A 13,173-nucleotide genomic window follows, 5' to 3' on the forward strand; every position below is an offset into this window, starting at 1 on the left:
CAAATGTATTGTTTAAAGTGGCATTAAACTGAAAAGCAAACATTTATTGTATTGCAGCTTGTCATAAAGAGACACAGGTAGTATAAGCTTAACAATTTTCATATACCAATATGGAGAAGATAAACAATCAATAAACAAAATAGAATTCATCCCCAACAGTGTTGTGTCGTTATTCATACATGGCTAGATTGAAAGAATACCAAGGGTAAGTAATCATGCTTTCCAATCCAAGGAACTAATGGAGAATGTGGTGTCAACCTTCTTGAAAAAAAAAACGGATTACCATAAGAGAAAAAATCAGGAAAAGAAAAGGAAAGAGAGAGAAAAGCAGAGAGGAGAGGGGGAGCATCAATAGACATGGGAAAAGGGCAGGGAGGAAGGCTTCACACAGGGAAGATCCAGTTACCACCCAAGAGTGCCAGACTGTGGGCTAGTACTAAACTGTATTATTTGGATGACAGTATGTGATCTATTGATCCCATATTTTGAGAAACTTATAGTGGCTATTGACAATAGTTAGCTGTTTATTGACAAAAAAACATTGGCTCAGGATTCAAATTCAGAAAAGTATGTACACTGTTTCTTCCATGCCTTGGCTATCATTAGCTTGGAAGCCAGGAGGACAAAATGAGCTAGTTTAAAATTGTTTTTCAGTAATGTTTGGAGTTTTAAAGTATAACAGCGCCATCCATGGGTTTTCAGGGTGTTGGACTCTGAATAACGTTTGTGGACAGGACCACCAGGTATTATTACTATTATTATTATACAGTATTTATATAGCGCCAAAAAGTTTGCTCAGCGATGTACATTATAGTGGGAGACAGTACATGAGACAATACAGTAACAATACATTACAAGAGGGGTTCGAGGGCCCTGCTCCTTGGAGCTTACAATGTAGGAGGGACGGGATAGTGGTACAGGAGGAAATGGCTGTGGGGGATGGAGTGGTAGGAGGAGTGGAGGAGATCGGCTGTTAGATGAGGGCAGGGTAGGCTTCCCTAAGAGATGGGTTTTCCGGGTGCGCCTAAAGGTGAGGAGGGTAGATGACAATCTGATGGACTGGGGTAGTGAGTTCCAGAGGATGGGGGAAGACCTGGAGAATTCCTGGAGTCGGGCATGGGAGGAGGAGACCAGGGAACTGGGGAGTAGGAGGTCTTGTGAGGAGCAAAGAGTACGTGTTGGGTGTTATTTGGATATCAGGTCGGTAAGGTAGTTTAGGGCAGTATTATGAATAGCTTTGTACGTCAGTGTTAGTTTGAATTTTATGCGTTGGGCAATCAGAAGCCAGTGGAGGGAATGACAGAGGGGAGTGGCGGATACAGAACAGTTGGGAAGGTGGATGAGTCTGGCCGCTGAGTTCAGGATAGACTGAAGCAAGGATAGTCTGTGGTGAGGTAACCCGGTGAGAAGGGATTTGCAGTAGTCGAGTCGTGAGATAATAAGGGAGTGAACGAGTTGTTTAGTAGTGTCTGGGGTTAGGAACGAACGTATTTTGGAGATGTTGCGGAGGTGGAGCCTGCATGAATTTGCCAGCGATTGGACATGGGGCTGGAAGGATAGACTGTAGTCTAGAGTGACACCTAGAACTTTGTCTTGCGGGGTGGGACTGATGGTGGCGTTATTGGTCGTGATGGAGAGGTTGGGGGGGAGCGCGGGCTGGGGGGAAAACTAGGAGCTTGGTTTTGGAAAGGTTTAATTTGAGGAAGTGGAGTGACATCCAGTCTGATATGTCGTTCAGTAGGCAGGTGATACGGGCAGAGACTGAAGGAGTGAGGCGAGGGATAGAGAGGTAGATTTGCCTGTCATCGGCGTAGAGGTGGTAGTTGAAGCCATGGGAGTGTATCAGTTGGCCAAGGGAGGAGGTGTAGATGGAGAAGAGAAGGGGCCCGAGGACAGAGCCTTGAGGGACCCCAACAGAGAGGGGGAGAGAGGGTGAGGTGGTAGCGTTATAGGTAACACTGAAGGAGCGCTGGGATAGATAGGAGGAGAGCCTGGAGAGAGCGGAGTCTGTGATGCCAAGGGAGTATAGTTTTTTAGGGAGGAGGGCGTGGACAACTGTGTCAAAGGCCGCAGAGAGGTAGGAGTAGGAGGACTGAGTAGTGGCCATTAACTTTGGCAGTTAGCAGGTTGTTGGTGAGTTTGAGTAGGGCAGTTTTGGTGGAGTGTAGGGGACGGAAGCCAGACTGTAGGGGATCAAGGAGGTTGTTGTCGTTGAGGTGGAAGCTTAGGCAATTATAGACTAAGCGCTCAAGGAGTTTGGATGTAAATGGGAGCAGGGAGATGGGTCTAAGGTTGTTCAGGTCGGTGGGGTCCAGGGAGGGTTTTTTGAGTATGGGGGTGATGTGCGCGTGCTTTAGGGGGGGGGAAATGCGCCAGTAGAGAGGGAGAGATTGAAGATGTGGGTGAGGGAGTGTAGGATGGAGGAGGAGGGTGACCGTAGGAGTTGTGTGGGGACAGGGTCAAGGGGGCAGGTGTTGAGGCGGGCTTCGGAGAAGACCTTAGTGACCTCTTCAGTGGTAGCAAGGTCGAAGGAGGGGAGAGTTGAGGGGGTTATTATGGGAGGGAGGCTAGGTGGGGTGGAAGTCTGAGCATTGGCAATGTCCCTACGCATTGCGTCGATCTTGTTTTGGAAGTGGTTAGCAATCTCGTGGGCGGTGAGTGAGGTACAGGGTGGAGGTGGAGGGAAGAGAGTAGGGAGTTAAAAGTGGAGAAGAGCTGGCGAGGACTGGAGGAGAGGGTATTGATGAGGGTTACGAAGTAGGCTTGTTTGGCAGCGTGGAGGGAGGAGGTGTAGGTGAGGAAGGCAGATTTGTATAGGGTGAACGCTTGTTGGGATCTGGTTTTGCGCCATAATCGCTCCAGTGCACGACTGCGTCATTTAAGATTCTTAGTGTGGTCATTCTGCCAGGGTTGAAGCGGTCGGGGTCTAATGCTACGTGTGGTTAGGGGTACTAAGGAGTCTAGGGCAGCTGACAGCGAGTTGTTATAAGCAGTAGTGGCCTGATCAGGGCAGGACAGTGGAAGGATACTGCCATAAAGTCGGTCAGCTGCAGAGTGGAGAGGGGCAGGGTTCAGGTTGCGGAGGTTACGGTTGGTGATGGTATGACATTTGTGGGGGGAGGTGTTTGAGGACGGGGAGACGGAGAACGTAATGAGGTTGTGGTCAGAGAGAGGGAAAGGGGTGTTTGTGAGGTTGAGGGGGGTGCAGAGATGAGAGAAAACAAGGTCCAGGGTGTTCCTGTCGGAGTGGGTGGAGGATTGTGTACACTGTGTGAGTGCAAAAGAAGAAGTTTGGTGGAGGAGTTGGGATGTGGCCGGGTTATTGACGTTGATAGGGATATTGAAGTCTCCAAGGATGATGGTGGGTAGCTCTGAGGAGAAGAAGAAGGATAACCAGGTGGAGAAATCGTCGAGGAAGTGGGATACGGGTCCAGGAGAGGAGTAGAGGAGAATAGCCGGATGCAGTGGGCCTCAAAGGAGGAGAAGGATAGAGAGGGGGAGTTTGGGAAGACCTGGAAGGTGCTCAGCGTTGACAAGAGCATGCCGACCCCACCACCTCTGCGACCGCTCTGTCTGGGTGAATGGGTCCAGACGAGACCTCCATAGGAGAGTGCCGCAGGGGAGGTAGAGTCAGTGGCTTGGATCCAGGTTTCGGTGACCGCTAGGAGGCTGAGGGAGCGGGAGATAAAAAGGACATGGATGGCGGTGAGCTTGTTGCAAACTGATCGGGCGTTCAGGAGTGCACACGAGAATGGAGGGGTGGTTGTGGGGAGCAGGGGGACAGGTATTAGGTTGAGGGGGTTGCGGCAGTTTGTGGAAGTAGGAGGGTGCCTAGTTGGTGAGTGAGGTGGTGAGGGACCAGGGTTCAGGGAGATGTCCCCGGCGGTTAGGAGAAGAAGAAGGGTGAGAAAGGTGGCATGGGAGCGGGATGTGCAAGAGTGTGTGAGTCTGCTAGTGGTGGCGTGTGGATCGGTGGGAGAATGGAGTATTAGGAGGAGGTGGTGAGAGCCGTAGTGGGGAGATGGAAGCAGTGAGGGTGCGATGTATAGTTGTTTTGGAGGAGTAGGGGGGTAGAGAGAGGAGATTTTGGGAATGGAGGAGAGGAGTATGAGGAGGAGGAGTACAGGTGGCATTTTAGGAGGGTAAACAGAGTGGCGGACAGGTGAGGGAGGTGAGAGGTTTCTCAGGGCGCATTGTTGTGGATAGTCCGTCGTGCAGTGGCGTATCACGTTGAAGTAGCTTCTTGTAGCAGGAGTTCTAGTGATTAGGATCTGGGTGGATAGAGATCAGTTTGGTAGGTTGTAGGTTGCAGGTTCCAGTTTGCGTGAGTCCCAGATAGGAAGGTTATGAGGGGGGTCGTCAGGTGGGCTGGAGGTCAGGGTAGGGTTGATCATCCGATGGGCTTCAGGTCAGGGCCGGGTTGATCATCCAATGGCCACAGGAGGTCCGGGATGGTAGGCCTAACCAAGGCAGGGCCGTTCTCCGGGGGTAGGGTCGCTCGCCAAGTCTACTTTAGCGGTGAATAGAGGGGCCTGGGGTCAGGGTCGGGCCGCGGTATGATGAACATCACCTCTAGTCTGGCATTTTCTAAGTAAAGGCCTAAGGCCATGTTGGCAAGTTTGAAAGGTACCACATACCACCTAGTCAACACTTTATATGCTGACTCAAGAGTAATGACATTGATAGTACAGGAGGCAGAGGCAGTCCATACATCTTGCCACTGTTTCTCAGATTTTTTGGCCCTCAAGTCCTCTTTGCATTTTGCTACATAGTTGTGCATAGAGGGTGATGTTAGTCGGCTGATATGAGTTTAAACTAGTTAACTAAAGAAGTGGAAAGATCTTTATTCATATGAGTGAAGTCCAATGTCTAAGTTGGGTATACCGAAATAGCTCTAAGGAAGCAGTCTTAAATTTTTCCCTAATAACTATCCATGGATAAATGGAACCCTTCTCTAGAACCAAAAACACCGTAGTGAAGCCATTTATAGTCCACTAGAAAAAAACAGTAGGGGATTCGGTGCCTGGCAGATAAAAGGGTTGTCTGTCATCAGAAATATTTAAGAGTATCCCAGATTATTAAGGTATGGTTAATACACGGGACCAATTGTGGGTGGCTGGAGATTAGAGGGTTTCAGGGCAAGGATTTAAAATTTATAGCAGATACAACTGAAGCTTCCAGTTCCACCAATGATGGGGCCTTGTGAGCTGCACATACAGAGACAAGTTGACTTATCTGGGCAGTCTGGTAGTATTTCGGGAAGTTGAGAACACCAAGGCATCCTTGACACAGTACATGTGGATTTACACAGTACAGTGCGCCTGGGGATTCTTGATCTGTAGGTAAACCAAATGAAGGACATGACATGGTTTTAAAAGGTCTTGATAGTTAAGAGTTAAGGAAGGGAACAAGATTGGGAGAGTGCAGAAAAGATACAAAAGTTTTGGTAAGATGGTCATTTTAATTGAGTTAATTCTCCCCATCTACGAAATAGGATCCAGGGTCCAGGATGCTAGGTTCAGGTCCAGGATGCTATGAGGGCTTTTAAGTTGCAAATGGTTGGTATATAATTGGCTGTGTATAGATCAGAATAATGGGGGGGACAATTGAATATCAAGATTTTCCATCTGTCTGCCAGCCCAAGAGAGTTTAAAATTTGAGGATGTTAAATGTTGCAATGAAATATTAGGGGCCACTGATTTGTCTTCATTAACACATAGATTGGAGATTTGAGCAAAGCAGTGTAAAGTTGAAGATTGGTTCAGCAGAGATTTGATGGGTTGGTCAGAGTCAGTAAACAGTTGTTGGTGAAAAAGGCTGACTTTATGAGTACAGCGATCAAAGGATAAGACATGGATATTATGGTTTATTCTAATAAGGTGCACCAAAGGCTCAAGAATGAGAAAAATAGTAAAATATAATAGCATGCCTTTGTTTGTTATTGTATTGAGTGTATTAAGTGTGTCACCCTGCTAGTATTATCAGAGGCCTCCCTATTCCGGACAAAAATCAGGTCTTTATAGATTAAAGAGGGGAGGGAGGAGTTTAGTCTGGTGGCCAACACCTTAGCTAGTAGTTTATTATGTATATTGTGTAGGGATATTGGGCAAAAGTTGAAGGAATCTAAGTAATCCTTTCCAAGCTTGGGTAGCATTGTAAGGGGAGAAATGTCTGCTAGATGTTGGTGGGCCATGGTGAAACAAAAAGGCGAGGTTTGGACAGCACAGATTGATCACCTATAGCCTTGACATTTGCCGTGATTGTGCTATCTGAGAGTCGAATGGTTAGCTTTTATTTATTTATGTAAAACCTTTTTCCCAAATGGGAAAAAAAGCTGTTTCTATAACTACCTAAAGAATGTTGACTGGAGTTTGGCTACAATTTGTTTAATTCGTCTAAATCTGCTAGTACATCTAGCTAGTAACAATCCCCTCCCCCAGACTGACAATACTGCTGTCCAAAGGTTTCTCTGTTGCGCCTTCATGCAGTATAGAGGCACTCTAATACAGGAGCTATGTAACTGGCCAGATCACATTATAATCAGAGGGAAATCAGCCTAAAAAAGAAAACTACTAATGCAGTCACCATATCTAATGATTGGTAAGCTGCAATATATTACATTTTTAGTTTTGAGTTTTTTACCACTTTAAAAAAGGTAGATTCCTTTGCAGGTTATTTCTCATCTTGATCAGTCATTTTAAAACCCTATAATATGTTTATGTCCTTCTGTCAAATTACTGAGTTTCTTGCTTTCATTTGTTAAATTTTCCACGACATCTGTTGGAAATAATAAATGTACTAACTAAGACCTCATACACAAGGGCGCTGAGGTCCTTAGACCATGATTGGGCTGTTTCTTTATGTAGCTTTAACTGCCAGGTGCATGTAGGTGTATGGGGAGGCCCTGGCTGAATGGACACAGCCACTCATCCTAAACTGACATGCATTCAGGTGCAGGTGAGCAGCCCAGAGTGAACACTGCATCCATTCAGGGTCGCTCATCAATATGCCTGTCAAATTAGGTGCCTGTGCAGGCAGCCGCTGCATTCCCATAACATAGGCTGCCTGCACACAGCACCTAACATTTCAAGCAGACAGCCCATCCACAGCCTACAGGCCTCAGTGCTTGGGTGAATGAGGCCTAAATAATATTAGACCAACTAAATATTAGCAAAGAGTGGTGAAAGGTATGGTCTAGGAAGGATTAGGCCATATGTGCCAGGGATTTTTAACAAAAGAACTGAAAACTACTTCAACAGGTTTACACTCTTTATCAAACCCTCCATCATGATCCACTAAATAAGGTACAAAATATTCCAATCACCTGGTTACCTGGCCCTGGTTGATGATTTCTTCTAGAAGCTTTATTTACACACTAGCACATTTTAATCTGAAAGGTAGGAAGTTGGGAAAATTATATTTGTATCTTACAGAATGGGGCAGGATCATGTTTGAGGAACCATGACAAGTGGGTGAGCACAGTGTCAGATATTTTCAAGTACAAATCCCTGTTGAAGGTTACATATACTGGAAACTGCACATCTTTCCTTCTACTGCTAATCGACCTTTACATTCCATATCATACTGGCATTTGCTAATGCCAGCCTTCAAATTGTATAACATTGTTAGGTCCTGAATCACAATCTGTAATTATGATAGGTTTGTCATTTTTTTAAAATAATGTTTGTTGAATGTTTGCAACACAATAATATTTTGTATAATAGGCCAATGACTAAATGTGATTTTGCAAATTTGTTAGGTTCAAGCAAATCAAACTAACATCTGTTGTTTGTAAAAACTGCCTGATTCATACTGAGAAACAAATAAACAAACACAATTGTGCTAACATATATAAAGTGACACTGAACAGTATTCTTATTCTCCATTTATAACTCATATGCAGTACATCCACTACTTAATGGCCCTGCAATCTATTTTTCATGAAATTGTTTCATACTGTGTTTTTCTGCCTCCTTGTGACATCCTACTTGAACTCCCAAACCTCTCTGTTTCCCCTTCGCTTCTTTCTATTTGTAACAAGCAGTGCACTGTTCTATGTACATGACACATCCCATAGTCCACAGTCCATAGTCCCTAGCCCATCTCGGGAACACACAATAGAGAGTGGCTAAGATCCAATATACAGTGGAAACATGGAGAACATAGCCTCTAGTAGGAAGCCAGATCACAGCAGAAAAAAAAAAGGAATTTGGGAATTTGGAGGAGGCTGAGAGCAATAGAAAGTACTTTTTTTACATGAATATCATTTGTTAAACCAGAGTTTATTGTCACTGTTTTGTAAAGATCTCCTCACAGCTGAATATACTGTCATTTGTTATTTTCTGGGGTCCGGATACTCACATAGGCAGCATACGTTCATCTCCATCTCATTCACATAAATTGTGTTTTCTTGCTCAGACTAAATTAAAAAATAATTTTCCGCAAATGCTTGTAATCAGACGTTGTCAATATAGATTTTGCTTGTCAATATATGAAAGACATTACTGAATTCTAGGAAGATTACCCAGCCACTCTAATATTCAGAAAAGTATAATCATATTATCTAGATACAATACGTTCCACATATGCCTGTGACCAAATGCTGAAAATATGGATTCTGATTGTCTTCCAGGTAGGAGTATGCAATCCATGTAAAGCATTACTGGATTGCTGAAAAGCTACACAACCACTTCAACATTCACTAAATGATAATAATAGCATGCATTATGAAGGCATAATAAATTAGTTCCGTGCATATGTTATACCAGCTTTAAGTAAGTACTTTGGAGATGTATTCATACATTACTCTAAGCTCCTAACTATTTCTTTTACATAATTTAGTAGACTATTATGAGGTTAACATATGCCACCAAATTGATCAAAATAGGAATTCCACCCAGAATGGATATGTATTCTTTTCAACAAATTAGTCTATTTGCAGTTCTTCACTAATTGCAGGGTTGTAATGAGGCAAGGTCTTTAAAAAGAAGGCCAGCAATAGATTCCGGACACAATAGCCCTGGTATAAATACATAGGAATGTGTGTTTTCTTTGGGGCTGATTTGCAAATATTAGTGCAAAGTGGTCAGTTTTCTATATCTGCCATTTCAGATTTATTATAGCTAAATTAAGAATATAGTCTGATTACTATAGACCACAACTCTAATTGCCTTTAAGCTGAAATAACCAAGTCCTATTTTATTTAGAAAAATATTAAAAAGCAGAACTTCTTTACTGGCTATAATGCACGTATTTCTGTGACAAACTACGGTGTTCCCTGTGTTTTCACTGTTGCTACACCACAGTTTTAATGATTCTATCCCTTCCTTCTTGACATTCTATATACACTATTTCTCCTACTATGAAACTCAAAATAAGATTGAACCACAAATATTAGTATATGTAAGAATCCATTATCTGCTGTAGATTGGGGTTTGTCGCATAATAGGAGGCACTTCGCACATGTTGCATTGGAAATGATTTCTTATGAGACCTTTAGAATTTAATTTCTGTCCTCTTAATATAACTCTTAATGTGGTTACTGTAGGAGAAAAAGTTTGCTGATCATGAATGTCCTATATGTACTGTATCAAATTTCTAGATAAAACACAACAATCATCCTCTGGAACTCCTTGCCCAATGTGCCTGACTATCTCCTACTCTGTCCACTTTTACAACTGTATTTCCACTTTCTCCATCAGCTCATCCCCCACAGTTATTACCTTTGGTATCATTTGACCCTCCCTTTTAGATTGTAAGCTCTAATGAACATGGCTCTCTGATTCCTCTTGTATTGAATTGTGTTGTGACTGTACTGTCTACCCTCATGTTGTAAAGTTTGTTGTGCTCTAACTGTTGGTGCTATATAAATCCAGTATAATAAAAATAACAATTTTTTTTATATCTATGTAGTGTGCTCATCTAAATAAGGGATATTTATATATTATATCTCACAGTTGTATTCAGCATCCTTAGTAAAATATTGTAGTATAAGTACAATTTTTGGTGTTAAAAGTTCCTTCAGACATAGGAATCCTTCACATAGTATCTGATACTTCACTAGATACAACTGCAAACCGGACATCGCAATAATAATTATGACAATAATATATGATATGTACATATGTAGCTGTCAACATTCCTTTACAAAACATATATGGGATTTTATAATAATTTGTTTGCGGAGTTATCATTTGATTCACAAATATGCAAAAAATGTATTATTCCATTCCCATAGCCCTTCCCTACCCCCTTGCATAATAAATTAAACAACGTTTACATTTTTGCCTATTTCGTATTTTCATTTTATCTCTATTATTCTACTTTGATTCTGTTTTTATAGTTTTATTCCATAAAAATATTTTAAAAATACTGAATTTTGTTACCTTAAAATGATTTCTCCTGATGCTTAGAGATGTTATTGTTCAGGATAATCTTCAGTTGGATCTACATGGAGTTTTTATTTTTCCAGTCCAGAGCCAAGTCTTCTAGAAGAGGCAGGCTATATTCCCAGACGTGTGGTTGATAGATATGGTGATATCAGTACACCGCCAATGTACAGGACAGAGATACACCCTCTCCCACAGAATTGTGATATTCCAAAGAGCGGAAAGCATCAGAGAACTAATAATGGGATAGCTGAGGAAGAGCCTGTGGAGGATGTTTTCCCCAGAGTTATTAAGGCTTTTACTAGGAGCGCAGCACAGACTATGTGCACTCTACATTTAGCAACATATGCCTCCGTCCAGCTTTTATCTCTACAGCCAGCAGCCATTTAGTTGATGATAACAAGGGTATGTACTGTGGACAGCATGGGAACTGTTTCATGCATTACATGCTAATTAGGGGAGAATGATCTCTATTCATCTTGACAGTCACAACCAGGAGCATTTATCACTAGGATAGGTTTTTTGGTAGTATAATGAATGTTCACAATGTATTTAAGAAGAAAAAACATGATAAAATATGTAATCTAAAAAACCTTAACACAGAAGGCACATTGTAAAGTGAGCCGAATAGTAGCACAAATACCCTTTGTTTTCCTTTGTGGAAATATTGCTTTCACGAGCTAATAGATGGGAGCCAATTGAGTCATAATATATGTCTCAATCAAAGTATATGTATCAATTTAAAATTATAGTAAGCATATAGGCCCCATTCATAAATTGTTGGATGGAAAAAAAGAGCCAATTTATGGAAACTGAATAATGCTGAGCAGGGCCGGGTCAAAGCCATCAAGTGCCCAGGGCAAAGATGTCAAACAGTGCCCCCACCGGTTCATGATTTGCAAGCTTAGGGAACCCTATGCCCAGCAGTCACTCACTTGTCAATATCACTGCCACTGTTGCTACTCCTGTCAGCCTTGTAACATAAGGAAGACTCCCCCATCCCTACTGTAAAATATTTCGCCCAGCCCAGGGCAGCTGCCCCTTCAGCAGCCCCTTCTGGCCACCCCTTGTCCCAGCCCTGATGCTGAGCATTATAATCCATGAACCCTTTTCTCAGTGCTAAATCTAACTAAAACACTAGTAACCTAAAATGGTGCTCAACTAGGATAAAAGACAATGCAAAAAACTAACAATGAGCTAATGTTCAGCCCAAACCTAGATAGTCAACAGCATTGTCCAAATATGGCCATGTGGTCACATTAGGTCGATTTCTGTGCGGGTGGTGGGTGGAGAATGCCACAGCTGATTGGGCGGCAACTTACTTATCATGTGCCAGCTTCCTGCGTGTTAGGGCCATAGTGAGTTTGGCCCAAACCTTAACTCATCCCTACAAAAAAACACATAAATACTATACTCTGCCAACAACTGAATTACTTTCTAAAAATAATATATGTCTCAATTAACATATATGTATCAATTTAAAATTATAGTTAGCCTATAGGCCCTCTTCATAAATTGTTGGATGGAAGACAAGATTTATGGAAACTGAATAATGCTGAGCATTATATTCCATGAAACCTTTTCTCATTGCAGGTTAGATAATGTTACCTAACATTTTATAGGATGCCACAAGCCACATCCCATACTTTTTTTGAACCATGGACCCTTTTCTCAGTGCAATTTAGATAATGTCATCTAAAATCTAAATGTGGATGTAAAAAGAAGCGAGTAAAAAGAATACACTTACGTTGCCTATTTCTGAGGCTTGACAAGTTCAGACACCAAGGGGTTGATTTACTAAAGGCAAATAGGCTGTTCACTTTGCAAGATAAATTACCCATTGCAAGGGAATATTCCTCAGAGCATAGTGAATGTGGTGAAATGTTACTTTGCAAAAACTACTCACTCACATCCATGCAAAATGGAAAAAAAAAATAATTTCTGCTTGTACCTTATTGGATGATGGAAGTCAGCAGAGCTTCAATTTATTCACAAAGCTCTGGGGAAAATTCCCTTGCAAAGAGAAAGTTCCCCTGCAAAGTGAACAGTCCATTTGCCTTTAGTAAGCCAACTCCCAGGACTGACAATATTGACTCTTTAGAGAATACTGCTTTCAGCTCTAATAATGGCTGCCTTATCTTCCACTGAATAAAAAAACGATCTTCATATGAACATTATGTAGTTACTTTTTTCTCCTGTGCAATTCTCTACTAAAGTTACCATGCACAGAAGGAGTTTTTAATGAAATAGCGAAGTAGTTGTATATGCAAGACCAAGACACTATTTATTATGGAATGAACATTCACATTTACATACCTGCCAAGCTAATTAGAAGCTCTAACGAGCAGGGCCCTCTGTTTCTTCTTGTACCAAATTGTATTGTAACTGTAATGTCTACCTTCATGTTGTAAAGCGCTGCGCAAACTGTTGGAGCTATATAAATCCTGTATGATAATAATAATAATGATTAGAACATTATGTAATCCATTATACTGCAAAAAATAACAACAATCTAAAGGGCCAAACATTCTCATAGTTTTTCAGGCAGCATAAAGAAACCTCTTAAATTAGAGGGAAAGATTGATCAATTAATGTTTCACATTAAAATGAAAACAGATAACAAAAGATAAATAACAATGCAAAAAACGAAGGATGAGCTAAAGTTCAGCCTGAACGCAGTTAGTCAAAGATGTTGTCCAAATATGGCCATGTGGTCACATTAGGTCAATGATGTCACCAGCATCTCTGTGAAGGCTGGTGGGTGGGGAATACCACAACTGATTGG

General features: G+C 42.1%; 1 protein-coding gene across 1 annotated transcript in view; it reads right to left on the reverse strand.

Annotated features, from left to right (window-relative positions):
• The window catches only part of TRPV1 (transient receptor potential cation channel subfamily V member 1), a 61,996-nt gene extending 51,290 nt beyond the window's left edge, over positions 1-10,706 (reverse strand). Inside the window, exon 1 of the mRNA XM_089693611.1 lies at positions 10,386-10,706. The gene's annotated coding sequence lies outside the window, so the exon portion shown is untranslated. The remainder of the gene's footprint in view (positions 1-10,385) is intronic.
• Positions 10,707-13,173: the final 2,467 nt, after the last annotated feature.

This window comes from Staurois parvus, unplaced genomic scaffold (genome assembly GCF_062004578.1).
Source record: "Staurois parvus isolate SC_StPar_1 unplaced genomic scaffold, SC_StPar_1.0 ptg000635l, whole genome shotgun sequence".
Classification (NCBI taxonomy): domain Eukaryota; kingdom Metazoa; phylum Chordata; class Amphibia; order Anura; family Ranidae; genus Staurois; species Staurois parvus.